The sequence below is a fragment of the Schistocerca americana genome, chromosome X (assembly GCF_021461395.2).
Source record: "Schistocerca americana isolate TAMUIC-IGC-003095 chromosome X, iqSchAmer2.1, whole genome shotgun sequence".
NCBI classification, from domain to species: Eukaryota; Metazoa; Arthropoda; class Insecta; order Orthoptera; family Acrididae; genus Schistocerca; species Schistocerca americana.
The window spans coordinates 488,660,441-488,679,270 of NC_060130.1; the positions used below are offsets into that span (position 1 = coordinate 488,660,441).

At 42.9% G+C, this 18,830-nt stretch overlaps 1 protein-coding gene across 2 annotated transcripts in view; it reads right to left on the minus strand.

Annotated features, from left to right (window-relative positions):
• LOC124556701 (1-acyl-sn-glycerol-3-phosphate acyltransferase alpha-like) overlaps window positions 1-18,830 on the minus strand; it is a 713,163-nt gene that overhangs the window by 326,272 nt on the left and 368,061 nt on the right. The window contains exon 1 of one of the 2 annotated variants that reach the window (XM_047130677.1): window positions 12,053-12,103. The exons of the other annotated variant lie outside the window; for it this stretch is intronic. The gene's annotated coding sequence lies outside the window, so the exon portion shown is untranslated. Of the gene's footprint in view, window positions 1-12,052; window positions 12,104-18,830 lie in introns of those variants that run through there. 2 annotated transcript variants of the gene reach the window in all.

The window sequence follows — 18,830 nt, forward strand, 5'->3', positions numbered from 1 at the left end:
AATTCTGCATGGCGTTGATACTGGCCTTCCAGAACCCATCGGTTCAACATTCGCACGACGCGGGCAGCAATTTAGTGGAATGAGACACCACAGTCTCGATAGGCGATGATGCTGCCTCTGTCTAAATCCGATACAGAATGTAGATGACGTTACACCTACCTACTATGGGCAGTTTCATTGAAATTTAGTAACCAAAAACTTCCGGAAGGCGTTCGATACAGTTCCGCACTGTCGCCTGATAAACAAAGTAAGAGCCTACGGAATATCAGACCAGCTGTGTGGCTGGATTGAAGACTTTTTAGCAAACAGAACACCGCATGTTGTTCTCAATGGAGAGACTTCTACAGATGTTAAAGTAACCTCTGGCGTGCCACAGAGGAGTGTTATGGGACCATTGCTTTTCACAATATTTATAAATCACCTAGTAGATAGTGTCGGAAGTTCCATGCGGCTTTTCGCGGATGATGCTGTAGTATACAGCGAAGTTGCAGCATTAGAAAATTGCAGCGAAATGCAGGAAGATCTGCAGCGGATAGGCACTTGGTGCTGGAAGTGGCAACTGACCCTTAACATAGACAAATGTAATGTATTGCGATACATAGAAAGAAGGATCCTTTATTGTATGATTATATGATAGCGGAACAAACATTGGCAGCAGTTACTTCTAAGATCCAAAGAAGAGCGGCTCGTTTCGTCACAGGGTTATTTGGTAAGCGTGATAGCGTTACGGAGGTGTTTAGCAAACTCAAGTGGCAGACTCTGCAAGAGAGGCGCTCTGCATCGCGGTGTAGCTTGCTGTCCAGGTTTCGAGAGGGTGAGTTTCTGGATGAGGTATCGAATATATTGCTTCCCCCTACTTATACCTCCCGAGTAGATCACGAATGTAAAATTTGGAGAGATTCGAGCGCGCACGTAGGCTTTCCGGCAGTCGTTCTTCCCGCGAACTATACGCGACTGGAACAGGAAAGGGAGGTAATGACAGTGGCACGCAGATTGCCCTCCGCCACACACCGTTGGGTGGCTTGCGTAGTATAAATGTAGATAGCACATTTCTCGCCGGTTCTGACTTTCTCACGTTTCCGAGAGAAAGTCAGATACCTTGGTGTCTGGCTGGACCGGAAACTTACATGGGGGGACCACATCGAATACGTTGCCAACCGAGCGCACGCGAGGCTCAAACAGCTCTACCCAATGCTCAACAGGGCAAGCACACTGAATAGGAGGGTGTCGAGGTCCTTATACATGACACTGATTAGACCTCTGATGACGTACGCAGCTCCCGTCTGAGGATATGCAGCTCCCACACGACTGCGCCGCCTGCAGATCATACAGAACAAGGTGCTACGAATCATCAGCAATGCTCCACGCTACACACGCACCGTGGATCTTCACCATGAATACCGCCTTGATACCCTCAAGGAAGTATTCAAGAAACACGCCACACGACTATACAGGAACTCGAGACACTCGAACAATCCTTTCATCCTCACTCTGGGAAACTACGATCACAACCACAGGTGGAAACACAAGCGGCCAAAGATACTGCTAACTAGGGCATAACCACCTATGGTAAACTAACATACGCAAACAGCGACAAACGCCGGTAAGCCCCTGCATATCAGCAACACTGACTGGTAACTACCATCTGCTATTAGAGCCGACCAACAGGCCACAGCAGGGACACCGACGAGCTCGCCCACAGACGCACGAACAATCTGCCAACACTCCCTCACACTGTGCCTCCGGTATATGATCTATCGGACACAAGACCGATAACAAACCTGTTGCAGGTTGCAGGACGCTGAACGAGGACTCTGTACCAGCACCCAGCGCCAGCCGCCGAGCAGCACAAACGCACAACGTCAAGGTATCGACATGCATGATACCCACTACTGCCGGTCGAAGTGGCCGTGCGGTTAAAGGCGCTGGAACCGCAAGACCGCTACGGTCGCAGGTTCGAATCCTGCCTCGGGCATGGATGTTTGTGATGTCCTTAGGTTAGTTAGGTTTAACTAGTTCTAAGTTCTAGGGGACTAATGACCTCAGCAGTGGAGTCCCATAGTGCTCAGAGCCATTTTGATACCCACTACTAACAAAGCCTATCCTTGCACAACCTATCGCAGGCAGCAAGACAACCCAACTTTCGCAGGGGGTTTTTTCCCTTGGCTCTTGCCTTGGCACTTTTTTTCCTCTGCCCTTCAAACCGCTACCCTTCGTCAGATTTCGACCAATCTATCTCCAGATGAGCGCGTATTAATGGTTAATCCTAACCAGACGTACGCAAACATCGCAGTACCCACATCCTGCGACACCTCACTTTAGTGAATACTAACCCTTATGCAGAGATGGCAGTAGACCTTTTGTGTTGGCCATCATGCCGGTGTGGGCGTGGAGGGGCTCCACCTCTATTAAAAAAAAAAATCTCGCCGGTTTGACGTTTCTTGTATTCCACCTTCGTGGGGTTGCAGTTTTAATGGTCAGCAGTGTACATTAGTTTTATACGGAAACTGTGAATAAACGTTGGCACAGTACAGCGACCTTGTGTGCGGAGTGTTGTCAAACAAATGCGCCTGTCAGAGTTTAATTCATGCGTATTGGAGTTGGGACACCCGTGCAGAAGCACTCCACTTGTAAGAGTACGCCGGTCGGAGTGGCCGTGCGGTTCTAGGCGCTACAGTCTGGAGCCGAGCGACCGCTACGGTCGCAGGTTCGAATCCTGCCTCGGGCATGGATGTGTGTGATGTCCTTAGGTTAGTTAGGTTTAAGTAGGTCTAAGTTCTAGGCGACTGATGACCTCAGAAGTTCAGTCGCATAGTGCTTAGAGTCATTTGAACCATTTTTTTTGTAAAAGTACGCTGTTATTATCCCCATCCCTCTCTTCCTCCCTGATTCTTGGGTGTAAACACGACGATGCTGCTACCCTGTCCAGGTCTTCGATTCAGTTTGCGGCTGGGCTATGTGTATTCAATTCGTAGGCAAATGTCCTCTTCTACTAAATACTCTCTACAATTTATTTAAAAATGTCTTGTAGCTTACAGCGCGATGCAACCCTTTCGACTATCATACTTTGGCGATCTGCCTGTCAGTATTGCTCTTTACTTATTCAAGGAGTTTCTCATCTGACATTCATGCTTTTCCAGAAAAAACTAAATCCGTTGTGATGACTGCCATCAGTGTTCGTAGACAAATCTAACCAGTCCACCACAGGTGCCACCGAATCATCATTCTGAGCTATACGATACCCACCCGCATAGCCGTGCGCGTTACAGAGCTGCTTACGGGATGGCGAGTTGCGCCGCCCCCCCCCCCCCCCCCCCATCGAATCTTCCGGTGGATTAACAACGGGGGTCGGTGTGCCGGCCAGCGTGGATGTGGTTTTTAGGCGGTTTCCCACATTCGAGTAGGTAAATAACGGGCTGGTACCCAAGTCCCACCTGAATTACACGATTCGCAAGTATTCAGAAAATTTTCGCACTCTTTCATATAGATAATACTGGACGTATGGTACGCATATTCTCTCCCAGGGGACAACGGGCGGCAGGAAGGGCACCCGGCCACCCCTTAAATTAACCATGCCAAGTTCATACTAACCATTCCGACCGTGCGTAGATGCGAGAAAAAGACAAAGAGAAAGTAAAAAAAGAAAATAAGAAGATTCTGAGCTACGTGATCTTCTGAACAGCGATGCTCAAATTACTGCAAAATTTTACCATGGGTTGACACAAATCTAATTAGCTCCTATACCCCACCGAATTTCATAACGAATTTCCGTGCGAATGCCGCCGCCGACTGGATTCAGCGCGGTCCTATATATGTGCGAGAGCATTATGCGATGGATTACAATATTGATCAGCGGACACGGATCAGTTCTCGGCACGACTCAACTTGTTAAACAGCCTTAATAAGGGACGACAGCCTCGCTTTCATCCCCGACGCAGGCTTAAAATAGTCTCTGCCCGGTAATAAATGCCCCACGTTCAGAAAAAATGCAAATCCGACAACATGTACACCGTTAACAGTCACTGTACCATCTCCAGCCGGTTTCTTGATATTTCAGGAGAAACCTCTGCGCAGGCAAAATAGTATGAAGTTCAAAGCTACCTAGGTCGAGGTTCATATCAAAATCAAAAGAATTCAAGTTTCTACAGGAACAAACACAGTTCATTAGTACTAATATTACTGAATCGGAAACAATTTCCTGATGCTCTACGAAATATTATTTACTTAGTCACGAAGCGACCTTTGGCTTCTTAGGAAAGTGACATTCAAGCTTTGCAGGACATCTGTTAACAGAAAGCCACCCATACGATATAGGCTGCGGAAATATTTGAAATCAATAAACATATGACACAGTTTTAAATAACTGAATTCAATTTTATTTTTCCAGTTCGTTAAATTTATTTTCAGTTATGCAAATATTATATTACAATTGTAAATTTAACTTTATTTCAACCACTCGCTAACAGCTAGTACACCCCCCCCCCCCAAAAAAAAAAATCGCCGGCTCTATCCCCCTCTCTCTCTCACTCATGCACACACACGGTATAAACATCATAAATAGAAGTTAGTCTCTAATATATACTTTGTTAGGTTGGCAACAAATAGGTAAACATACCAAAGAAGAAGAAACACGTAATGGAGTCGAAATATTTACGTTGTGAAAAACAGTGTACGATGAAATAGTTGTATCGAGTGACAAAAGAACAATAGTCCACCACAAAAAAGAGTGAGAATCATGGTGAACAGTGTGTGGAAGTCGAGAACACAAAGATGTGATTATATGGCAGTGATAAAAGTGGTAGTGCGACCTCCAGACCAGATGTGAGGAAACGCAGATTAGCAAATCCTAAGTAATTACTTTTTAAAAAAAAAATTGCGAAGTGAACTGTTTAATAATCTAAAACTAACAAAACTGTATCGTTATAGATCCCACTGATGATGCCTTAGAACAGAAGAAGGCGATAAGCGTCTGGGATAAACAAAGGAACTAGCAGCAGGAAAAAGCAGTTTTATTTACAAAACAAGTATTTATTTTTCATTTGTTGTTAAATCTAACGATATTCACATGACACTTTATTTTTAATTTTTAGTTGAATATGATGGTGGCCGTCAATAATAATAATAATAACTGAATGATAGCTCTTTGCTTGGAACGTACGTCCGTTACAGACGCCTTATTGAAGGCTATGTATATAGCCGCCACATACCGGAATCTCATGAAACTATAGGGGCTAAAGAGCGAATATCCCTCGATGTTCCACAACAAATTCCACATTTTTGCAACAGAAATTGTCCGAGAAAAAAAATGTTGCATTACTTACTGAACGCCCCTCGTATTTTCTCGTGGCCCTGCTTTATGTGACATAGGTACAGGGACGGCTATGAATGTTGTAAATAGAATATACTAACTTCAGAAGCGGCACAGTAACACTTTTTCAAATGTGTGTGCATACTCATATTTAAGTGAACAGCTTTCTTGGAAAAAATAATGAGTTCAAAGGTTTGATACAGCGGTGGAGCCTGGCATGAGAGCCGCACTTTGGTGGCGTGTATACCGTAATGGCCGATTCCGGTCACCCAGCCTTTCAGTTTTCGCACATTTCCCGGATACAGTCACGAAACGTTTCACACCTAACATCAACAAGTGTTGTATCACTGTACTCGACGTTTCAAGAGCTTTCCACAGACGTTAATGCAATTGTACCGTTCCATTAAAAAAAATACATCAATACCTCGGTTCATACGAGTTGAGAGGATTAAACATAGAATAAAAATACATGCACTTTGCATACAATCATTTGCCGAAATACTCGTTTCGAATACCTTATATCGTTCACCAAATGAAAGGTTTCTAATGTCTTACGAGACACAACCAGCATAAAATGGTTATTATCAAAGCTGTGGAGTACAGGTGAAAAAACTTCTAATCACCACGTAATACCTAGAAGACCTATGACTTGCATCTTAAAACCCGGTGGCGCTGCCGGCCAATTTCCCAGTTTCTGTAAACTCATGCCAGCTCCTCAAATTGTTTAAACATTTTAAGTCTTCCTGTTAACCAAGCCTGAGCTGCCGAACGATTGGCTTTTGACTCCAGTGCCAGAAGTCCACTAGTCGCCACCTGTCTCCATTAACAGCACTTTCCTGGAAAATGTTGTCTCCTTGCAAGACTTCTCATTTCGTTGTTTCAGTTGGATTAGCTTCAGTGGCATGAAATGGACGATTAAATCAATAAAGAAGCAACAACATGAAACAACCGTTACACGATACTCAGAAATTTCGAACACCTCGAGGACTAATGGAAGTTCGTGCCATACCTGGACTTCCTGTTTTTCGTAAGAAACTGGCCCTAACCATCAGGCTTTCTGAGTAGGTTTCCCTGGCAACATATTTCCATTACGCTTCTTTAATGCATTATTATTCAAAAATGGTTCAAATGGCTCTGAGCACTATGGGACTCAACTGCTGAGGTCATTAGTCCCCTAGAACTTAGAACTAGTTAAACCTAACTAACCTAAGGACATCACAAACATCCATGCCCGAGGCAGGATTCGAACCTGCGACCGTAGCGGTCTTGCGGTTCCAGACTGCAGCGCCTTTAACCGCACGGCCACTTCGGCCGGCTGCATTATTATTATTATTATTATTATTTACTATTCAATGGTAATGGAAGAAGAGCTGACGTAATTGGAAAGTCCCTAAACCCAGTAGGTTTGGAAGCCAATATGAGGGGTAGTCATAAAGTTTTAATTATCACCTCAAAAAAATTAAGTTACGTAATTCATTTTTTTGTGGTACGTGTCTGCAGTCCTGGTACATACTGAAATCACCCCGCCATAGTACAGTTGCACTCCTCTAGGAAAGCCAAAACAAAATGACACAGCCCATTTCCATCTTATCAATGGGTGCGCCATCTCGTTTTGGCACCTCTAGTGGCGTGCAATGGTATTGTGGCGAGCAGATTTCAATGTGTACGAGGAGTACGCACGTGCATCGCAATCAGAATCCAAAAAACTAAAAAAGTAAATAAATTGTTAACTAGCCTATATACTGGGTGGGTATAATTCAGTGCTTATAATTAAACTGACTGCTGAATTTTAATTATATTCTGAGTGCTGCAGTGTAGGCTGTGTACATCGCAGGAAGCTGAAGCATCGTACGTATGCTCATAGATCGGTGCGCTCGTAGAGTATGATGAAAAATAATAGTTTCACTTTCTGCCACCAGGTGAAATCATAGCACTGTAAGCAGTCAGAATACGAAATGTTTCCTATTTTGACATCAGTATGCTGTCTGCCACTTGTAGACTTCTTGTGTGAAGTGAATGTTGGGTAAAGGGTTCAGAAGGTGGAAGTTTTCCGTAGTAAACGAAATACCGTGTACTGCCGGTAAAGTTGTTTCGTCAGAACGGCGGCAATAGCATTGCTGCATTGCGAGAATATCGCCAGCAGAAACAGCTGCAAAGAGGCCCCATGTCAATAAATTGGATAAAGAATAAGATCAAGAAATCTGAGGAAATACGTGAATCGGTTAGTGCAGCAGAGAGAGGGAGACTGGCAGTTGTTGTTGAAGTTGCTGCAGATACAGCCGACCGTGCACCACCTGCCTCAAATTTTGCAGCCAGTGCTCGAGCTGTGTCACGGGAATTGCCTCTCTGCTGGTTAACAGTTCGAAAGATTTTGTAGCACATTTTACACTGGTATACCTACAAGATTCATAATGTGCGCCAAGTGAAGCCCCAAGATAGGCTACAACGCCGTGACTTTGCCCTTCGTTTTTTGGCCCGAATGGAAATGTATGACATGTGGTCCGGGAATATTCTTTGGATGGACGAGGCACATTTTCCTCTGCACAGTGCCGCAAATGTACAGAAGTGTCGCACATGGGGTTCTACTCCGCTAAATGTTGCGCAGGAAAGTCCATCGCACTTACCTTATGTGACTGTGTGGTGTCGTTTCACAAACTCCGTCATTGTCGGTCTGTTTTTCTTTTGGGGAGATGACACCTCGTGGGCCTGTTAGGTGTACAGTAACATCTACATGTTGTGAGGGCTTCCTTGTGCAAACACGATTCCAGCTTTGCACGAACGCGGCTGTGTCCACACAACTATTTTCTTGCAAGACAGGTCGACACCACATGTCGCTTGCCAGATGAAAGATATGCTTCGAGAAACCTTCGGTAATGACCGCTTCATCTCTAGGCAAGATCAAGATCCCCCAAGCTAAATCCATGTGATTTCTCAACGATCGTGTCTATCAGGGATGTATTTGGACTCTTTCTGATATGAAGGATAGTATAGGACGACATAATCGCTCTGATTACACTAGATATGGTGCGAGCAACTGTCGAAAATTATGATTACGGATGCAGCATGCTGCTGATTGGGAGACTATAATGAATGTATTTTGTAACTTGTGACCATGTCTTGGTAAAAGTGCCAGAACCACCGTTATGTGCTTGATTGTTCCTCGCCTTTTCCTGCATTCATGCCACATTCTGACTGCTTACAGTGCCATATTTTCACCTGGTGGTAGACAGTGGAACTATAGTTTTTAGGTATACTCTCCTTGGGCACCAATTAATGAACATATGTATGATGTTTCAGAGGCCTGTGATAAATACAGCCCAAGCTGCAGCACTCGAAACACTGTCAGTTTAATTATAATCACCTGGTACATACAAAAAATACACCATAAAAAACTAAAGAACCTTAGTCCATACCATCAAAGACATCCCCCAAACTGTGAAACTGAACTAATTCGACATAACAGGTCTATACACCAACACACAAGTTGCGGAAAAAACAGATACAATAAAAAATATCATTCTTCAATACAGAAAAATATCTATCTTGGCAACCCACTAATTCATATTTCTTCTATCACTTACTCTCTCTCAACATTAATTTGAATTTAATAAGAAATTTGATATACAAACAGATGGGGTTGCAATGGGCAACAGTATAGCACAAACGATTGCAGACATATTTATAAATACAATAGAAGAAAAATTTTGTAGTTTCAACAGTCACTTACCGGGAAAAATTATACACTAAAGGGTCAAAAAAACTGGTACACCTGCCTAATGTCGTGTAGGGCCCCCCGCGAGCATGCAGAAGTGACGCAGCAACATGACATAGCATGGACTCGACCGATTTCTCAAGTAGTGCTGGACAGAGTTGACACCATGAATCCTGCAGGGCTGTCCGTAAATCCATAAGAGTATGAGGGGGCACGGCATCCGAGATACGCTCAATAATGTTCATGTCCGGGGAGTTTGGTGGCCAGCGGAAGTGTTTAAACTCAGAAGAGTGTTCCTGGAGCCACTAAGTAGCAATTACGGGCGTATGAGTTGTCGCATTGTCCTGCTGGAATTTCCCAAGTCGGTCGGAATGTACAATGGATGCAGGTGATCAGACAGGTGCTTACGTATAAGTCATTTGTCAGAGTCGTATCTAGAGGTATCAAGGGTCCCATATCACTCCAACATTACACAGCCCACGTCATTACATAGCCTCGACCAACCTGAACAGTCCCTTGCTGACATGCAGGGTCCAAGGATTCATGAGGTTGTCTCCAACCCCATACACGTCCATATAATTTGAAACGAGACTCGTCTGACCAGGCAACATCTTTCCAGTCATCAACAGTCCAATATCGGTGTTGACAGGCCCAGGCAAGGTGTAAAGCCTTGTTTCGTGCATACATCAAGGGTACACGAGCAGGCCTTTGGCTCCGAAAGCCCATATCGATGATGTTTCGTCGAATGATTCGCACGCTGACTCTTGTTGATGGTCCAGCACTGAAATCTGCAGCAATTTGCGGAAGGATTGCGCTTCAGTCATGTTGAACGAGTTTCTTCAGTCGTCGTTGGCCCCGTTCTAGCAGGATCTTTTTCTGGCCGCAGCGATTTCAGAGATTAGATTTTTTACTGGATTCCTGATATTCACGGTACACTCGTGAAATGGTCTACGGAAAAATCCCCATTTCATTGCTACCTCGGAGATGCTGTGTGACATTGCTATAACACCACGTTCAAACTCACTTAAAGCTTGATAACCTGAAATTGTAGCCGCAGTAAACGATCTAACAACTGCCCCAGATACTTGTTGCTTATATAGGCTTTGCCGACTGCAGCGACATATACTGCCAGTTTACATATCTCTGTATTTTAATATGCATGCCTGTACCAGTTTCTTTGCCACTTCAGTGTATATTACTACAGATAAGTACTGGATATCCTATTGCTAATAAATGGTATCAGTGCTGATGTCCAAGAAATATACCACAAATTTTCACAACTTACATCCAAAAATAAACTTTGCCACATGAACTGAAACCAACTTCATTTATTTTCTTGACCTAAAAATAAATAAAATAAGAAATATACTGATCAGCAAACACTATAACATGATTAACAAAAATCCTTGTCATCTGAATGCACATAAATATGGATTTTTCAAATCAGTGGTCAACAGAACTGTAAATTTGCTACTCGACCAACGCGCAATACAAAAATAAATTATGACACTAGAATGCACGCACAGAAAAATAATTTCCTCCGAAATATATTGCTCAGAATGTACAACCAACAAACGAAACCTAAAATTACAAACCATACATAAGGATAAAACACTGAAAAAAGAACCTAAAACTATCACAAAAGTAACAGATGTGTCAACGAAATATCTAGGTTACATAACGAAGAAAATGAACGAACTTTTACATAAGACAAATGTAAAATTAGCGTTTCGCACGATCAGTAATCTGAAAACACGAATAAGATAAGGAAAGAACAAAATCTCAGAATTTTCGAACTCAGTAGTCTATAAAATTTCTTGTGAAAACTTTAGGTAATTCTGCACCAGGCAAACAGGAAGAAACATCAACATTATCTTCAAAGAACATATGACACCATGCGAAAGCAATCGAGGAACTTTCTACCTACATCTTAAGAATGAAAACCACAAAGCGGAACACACTGAAAACTCTACAAAATTTACACAATGTATCTAAATGACGTACTATGAATATTTTGGAAAATTTTGAGTAATACACATACGAAAATTTTCCCATACGACTTACTCAATGAACAAATTGCCCTGAAACACAAGCTCTACTCAGAACATTTCCTTGAAATTTTCGACCACGAGAAAGGATGAACATATGAAATCATAGACTACACATATTATAAAGAATACGTGATTATAATAGTATTATTTCATAGCAGACAGCTCACAGCTGGTCTCTGGGTCGCATATGATTGTCAAATCCTCCTAAACCTAAGCAAAAATGTGTTATAAAAATGACGCTCTAGATGTATATACGACTCACTATTCACAACGTCCGCACGTGCACTTGAAAATGGCATTGTAAACCGAAACAGGTAGCCTTGTTGTGCAGAGACCTCTAAATACAAGCAAATAAAGATTACATTGCGGTTACCGGAATTGACTTCTTATACAATATCATATGTTTCGATTTAGCTCATGCTGCAGACCCTACTGTCAAAAAAACCAAACAAAAAAATTACGTAACTTCATTTCTTCGAGGTGATGACTGGAACTTAAGCACTACTCCTCGTACTTATGAAGCCGTGTGAGTGTCCCGCACTTCATGCAGAGTAAGGAAAGGTAACTCATCATCTCCCAGGTTGCAGACAATGTTGTGTGTACGGATAATTATTCCTACGCACTCTCATCTCAACACACATTACCGGTGTCACTTCAGCTGAGGAGTACGTTTCTAGCTGGTGCGTTTGCTCATAATTCGCGCCAACAATACACCCCGTCATTTACGTCTCCCCTAACATGTCTTCACCACCGCTTAGTACTGAAGATTCTTCTGCGCATGCGCCAGCCGTGTTGCTCAGTGCTGCCATCTATGAAAAATATGCTTAACTTCTGTTTGAATTGTCCTCATAACTGCACTGGAAATTAAGGATATAAAACGAAACTGATTTCGAGGAACGGGTGGGCTCTCTCACCAGGTGCAATCAGTTCCCGTAGATGTGACAGAGATGCGAGTAACGAATAGTGCGCCAGCGGACTTACCGGAGCGGCGGCAGGCAGTGGAACTGCCTAACGCCCTAACCGCTTGCCGCGCTACCTTCCCACTGGCGCGCGCAAGGTTACACGTGATTGGAGTTGTGTGGCGCAGGCGCCTGCCTCACACAGCATTACGTGCGCCAGCTGTGTCTCCAGGTTGCGCAACCCTTGTGTATACTACCACGCTACTGACTGCCCTAGAGGTCGTCGGACAGCAGGTTCGCGTTGGCACTCCGTAGAAATACACAGAGCTGTTGACAGCTGATCTTACCCCCCTGACAGAACTGCCAAGGCTGCGCTACGCCCCCCCCCCTTTCCCTCCCCAACCGTAACACTATCCACTACCTTCCTGCAGTTTGTTACGCTGTTTTAGCAGACTTTAAATCTTGTCAGTTGGTTTAATAAAAGAAACGTTATTGTAAAATATTGTTTAAATGAACTGTATTCATAAAAAGTATTGCACACAACAAATGAAGTGTAAGTTGCAGTAAATGTATATGCATATTAGAAACGACTGCCCGCATCTCGTGGTCGTGCGGTAGCGTTCTCGCTTCCCACGCCCGGGTTCCCGGGTTCGATTCCCGGCGGGGTCAGGGATTTTCTCTGCCTCGTGATGGCTGGGTGTTGTGTGCTGTCCTTAGGTAAGTTACGTTTAAGTAGTTCTAAGTTCTAGGGGACTGATGACCATAGATGCTAAGTCCCATAGTGCTCAGAGCCATTTGAACCATTTTAGAAACGACTAACCCGGAAACCGGAACCCAACCAATTTGCAGGTTGCCCCTCTAAAATCTACCAGGGGTTCAAAAATTTGATTTTCAATATTTCACCTAGTTGCTGAAAGAATTTAAAAATTTAAAATGCTGTAATACTCATTAAAATGTATAATCTTATGTTAATAGTTTTAACATACTAAGCCACGTTAGAAACTGTGTATATGTCTCGAGGCAAGGGAACTGAAGGCACGTAAATGCCCGGACTTATTCAACCAGTAATTGAGAATTGGCGACTTCTAACAAACTTTACATATAATTTAAAATGAGGAGCGCCGGAACAAAACCCAGTATATCCACTTTTGCTGTATTCGCGTGTTTGAGCTGTAGGGGGGAGATACGGGAGTAATAATACATGCTGCCACAAAATAATTTTCAGCACAACGCGACATCAAGTGTTATATGGTGTGTTTCTTCTTTTTATAGCTTGTGGAGCCATTTAGAGATCACTATTTGTTACTTTCTGTATTAACAGCAAATGCGGATTTATCGATTTTTGTTCCGGCGCTCCTCAAATCTTTTTGAACTTTTCCTCGCAGACACACCCCACAAAAAAATGGCTCTGAGCACTATGGGACTTAACTTCTGAGGTCATCAGTCCCCTAGAACTTAGAACTACTTAAACCTAACTAACCTAAGGACATCACACACATCCATGCCCAAGGCAGGATTCGAACCTGCGACCGTAGCGGTCGCGCGGTTCCAGACTGTAGCGCACCCACAAAATGATGAAAGGAGAAAAGTTCATCACTACATTTCCGCTATTCATGCAGTAAAACGGCATCATCAGGTGTGAAGTTTTAATTGATTATTTCTTTAGTACTAACGCTATTCGCAACACAGTTTGCAGACATTATCCACATACACCACTGAATGTACCTGCAAAATTATATTTTTGTACGACAGGTAGTTCAGGCGATAAGGCATCATAAACATTGAGATGCGTGATAAAACAGCTTCCGCTTAAAATATAGCGTAAATTTTCCAGTTTATATTCATGTAGTGTTTCATAATGAGAGATCTTAACGACTTCTGACAACTTTAAGCATAATTTCAGAACTTTCCTAAAATTTTCTCGCTAACATGCTTAAAGCAAATATTTAACACATTAACTCATTTGTAATCAGACGTTCGAAACGATTCTATACATAGGAGTTCGATTCGTTAAGGAATCTGGGTTTTACTGGTAAATTACTAATTGTATAGACTTCCTAAATAAACTGAAAGTAACGTATGACCTATATATTACCGAGCGAGGTGGCGCAGTGGTTAGCACACTGGACGCGCGTTCGGGAGGACGACGGTTCAATCCCGCGTCCGGCCATCCTGATTTAGGTTTTCCGTGATTTCCCTAAATCGCTCCAGGCAAATGCCGGGATGGTTCCTGTGAAAGGGCCCGGCCGACTTCCTTCCCTGTCCTTTCGTAATCCGATGAGACCGATGACCTCGCTGTTTGGTCTCTTCCCCCAACCAACCAACCTATATATTATTCTTTGGCTGCTACTATACCTTGGTTTTAGTATGACGTATAATAAAGAAGAGATTTTACCTGAACCTCATAAATTATAAATAGTGTATAAATTATTAATTAGAAATTACATAAAATGGGCTATAATTAAGAGTTGCGAAAATATAGAGGGGCGTTCAATAAGTAACGCAACACACTTTTTTTCAAAGCAGGTTGGTTTTATTCAGGATTGCAATACACTACGTTATTCCCCACTCTTTTGGCTACGAAACTCTATTTTTCAACATAATCTGCGTTCAATGCGACGGCGTTACGCCACCTTAGTGGGAGGGACTCCGCATGGTACGCCTCTACAGGTCGACGTCAGAGGCATCATCTACGTTCTGCTTCCTGCGAAGTGCATCCTTCATTGGGCCAATCAGATGGAAATTGGAAAGTGCAAGGAAAGGGCCGTACGGTGGATGAGGAAGAACAGTCCAGTGAAGTTTTGTGAACTCCTCTGGGGTGCGCAGATCTGTGTGAGGTCTTGCGTTGTCACGGAGAAGTTCGTTTGCATTTCTGTGGCGACGAACATACAGCAAGAGCCACAGCCGTATGCAGCAGGTCGGCACACGGGAGATCGCACAGGCTTGCGCGATGTTGTTGCCATGTTGACAGGCACCTCGCGTAACGACTCACCGTGCTTTTGTTCACTGCCAGCAGTTATGAAATAAATGTCGTGTGACTAGGGCCTCCCGTCGGGTAGACCGTTCGCCAGGTGCAAATCTTTCGATTTGACGCCACTTCGGCGACTTGCACGTTGATGAGGATGAAATGATGATAGTTAGGAGAACACAACGCCCAGTACCTGAGCGGAGAAAATCTCCACCTAGCCGGGAATCGAACCCGGGCCCTTAGGCTTGACATTCTGTCGCGCTGACCTTTTTTTTTTTCGATATAGTTCGTTGCGTTCTTCTGGGCGGACGTCACAAGACATCCGTTCAAGTTGATCGTTGATGCCTTGGCTCAGTTTTTTTTTTTTTTTTATTATAGAGAGCACGCAGCCCTCTGACCGAACACGCTGAGCTACCGTGCCGGTTACCACTCAGCTACCGGGGGCGGACGCCAGCAGTTATGAATATATGCGATGTTCTTGTTTTCTACCGAAAGAAACTCAATTACAGCTCAGTGCTTGGAACACACCTCCGTTACAGAAGTCATTTTGAAGGCTATGTATAGCGCCACCATCTGTCACAAGTTCTTGAAGCTATAGGGGCTGAAGCGGAACATTCCACGATGTCTCATAACAAACCACGATGTCCTATAGCAAATTCTACATTTTTTCAAGCGAAACTGACAGAGAAAAAAAGTGATGTATTACTTGCTGGACGCCCCTCGTATCTTTCCAGAAATAGTGTTTTTATTGTAATTTTACTTTGCATTTTCTTGCTTTGAGAGAAGCAAACTATTGCTTATATTATTGATATCAAGTTTAGCAGCTGCATCGTATTCTGTCAACAAGACAGTCAAATTTCTTTCGCGCTAAAACACACAACACTTGCTTGAGCATTGTAGGCGATGACCAATGGCAAAACATACGTTTGTTTGCAGAAAGGTTGAACTTAAATGATTAGTGTGTAACTGTCTATAGCCACAATGACCAACAACTCACTTAACGTTATTGATCAGCCTGTCAAGGCTTATTATCGAATTCTTATTGATTTGTAAACGCAGATAGTACCAACCAAAACTTGGGAGCTGCAAAAGCACTGGCTGGAGGGACAAGCAAATTACACAATTATTCTCTCCACCTTGCTTCCTCGACTTTCGGGTCTCATTCCAGTCCTCAGCCAACAGAAAATGTCAAAAATGGAAAGTATATCGTCAGACAGCACATCTATTCAATACCTGCTCGCACCCTACAGTGCCGTACCAAAACAGCATCAAGAATTCCATTGTTGAAAACGTGCGAGTTGTGTAGCTGGCAGCTGTGTGAAACAGGGACACTGCTGTCACATTAACCACGTTATAATGACTGACGTCTGTCCGGTGGTTGTCGTTTATTTGTGATGCCGCTTGGATCAACTGACTCTGTAAAAATTGTAATGTGACAACATTCTGCGTCAAGGACACCCATATCGGTAGGCAAGGGAGAACCGCCCCCCCATAACTCTCAGGGTAAGGAAAAAAAAGTATATGTAGTAAGGTGATTTTACTTCAGGAAAACGATTTAAAAGCCAGTATTACGCAGGTTTTTAACAGAGACGGGTCTTGAAATTTTTTGTGCTATAAGTCGCCATTCGTCTTCCAAAACATTAAAAATACCCCGTTCCCCCAGATCCAGGCCCTATCGTATGGACGCTCTTGGTCTGCGTATATAGCCGCGAGCCAAGGGAAAGGTTTCTTCTCCTAGGCAGCGTAGGTGTAAGAGAACCGACGTACCTCTTCCTCTTAATTATTGAACCATCTTCTTCTTGTAATTTTTCGGTCAGTTTTTCGCCCCCTCTGTGCCTGTGCCACTGATGCACGTCTATCTCGTTGCCCCTTCTGTACAGCCTCGAATTGGATGGAATAAATTTTTATTTTCACTGTAGACGAAATACGACAAAATTATGGTTTGGTGAATGCCGTGATTACGACGCATGCACTTCTGAATTAAAATCATTTCACACGCGACGTATCGGAATGTCAAAATATTCAAGAATTCATTTCAGAAGGCGGTATTCACACAGGCCGACAGTGGAATGTCAATGTCACAGTTTCTCCGGAAGAAAGTTTTGACGTTGACGTTGGTGAGGGGGACGTTCTCGTTGTCTGAGCAACATCGGAAATTAATGTATTTTCGACGCACTCACTCATGCTATAGTAATGGATTTCATGCTTCTGTGTCTTCGTAGCATTTATTTTAGTGTTTTATTTTCGTATCGTGACGACTTGCAGATTTCTGCCAATAGTGTTCCTCTACAAGACAGGACACATAACTGACAGCGAAAAAGTTTTATGTTTTACATTACCTCGACAGATAAAAGCTTCTCGTATAGCCTATAGCGTGACGCGAAGCGCGCTAGCGTGGGAGACAAGAAGGTGAGCCCCACCCGGATCGAATCAGCGCAGCGGATTTACGACTGTAGCTTGTTCACTGGCCAGTCTTGAGGGTGGTTTTTAGGCGGTTTCCCAGATTCGTTTAGGCTGGTCCCCACTTTCCGCCTCAAAAAATATAATGCAGAAACGGTTCAAATACGATCACATACGGCACAAAGTTTGAACAATTCACAGAGATATGGCGTATAGTTTTTTCCTCCCTTAGGTAAGGACGATTGTGGTAAAAGTAAGGGCATCCGGCCGCTGAGGTAAATAAAGAAATTTCCCAAATCGTGAATACAGCGGAGCACGTACTACATGGCATGAATGCTAACGACAAGAAAAGGAGGATACCTGAACAGAGAAACAGCCTACACTGTTTATAAATAAGAAAATAAGTTGATGAAGCAATTTTTATTAACTGATCTCTTTGTAACAATAAAAAAGTCAGATCAGTTTAAGTTGAAGAACGGTTATTTTGAACGTTATTTGGTAATTTAAAAAAAAACGTTATGGAAAGGTAAAAATGCTCTACGCCTTGCATTCAAAATATTGTTTGATGGGTATATCTCCTCTAGCAAATAGATGTCGCTGTTCTGCAATATTTGAATGACATTTTTTCTATTGTTTCCCTTCTCGGCAGCTTACCATACAAACTTTAACAAGAGCGTCAGTCTTGACGTTTGCTTTGGCCATTAATAAACTTCATCTTTGCTAGTTCCTTAATCCATATACCATATTCCGACTTTTTGTCCAACGAATGGTATCTCATGACCTGAATTTCACCGTTCAGTACTGGTCTAAGCGAAATGAAGATATGTTGACGTTCCATATAGTGTGACCACGTCTCCATTTGATGGTGACATTTCCTGCCGTTCCTTTCTGTTGCCGCCTGATTTGAACCAGCCTTTGAGATTTCTTATGATGAAACTAGCGTTATTAGGTGTCTGACTTTACCGGATATGTCGGGCGTTTTGCGGTCATGTCCGGCCAATTACATAAAAGTCGGAAATGTCCGGCTCTTGTTACGCTTTTTAGCAATGAAGTAGAGAATGCACCAATAGGCCCCGATCCAACTAACGGCGTAAGTGCGAAGAATAAGTATCACGAGGAGAAGGTGATAATCTAATTGGAATTACCAATATTATTGAACATCTTTCCGTTTTCCGTCACAAAAAAAGAGATATTTGTTTATTTTGTTTAATGAAGAACTTTTAGTTTATTTTGACATAAGACTATCTTAGACAAAAGAATGAGGAATTAAGATCTACTACTTAGTTGCTATCACAACTGACAAATTATAAGGCTGTTTACAGACTGTTTTCTTATTTTAATCGCTTTTAATGTTTATCTTCCACAACACTGATTGTAACTGATTATTAATAAGCTATTGACAACATCTAAGTAACTGTTTCTGTTTAAAATTATTAAATTTATTGACTCGGCTTTTAGGTAAAAATGTTCTGCAAAATATAAAGTCGGGACC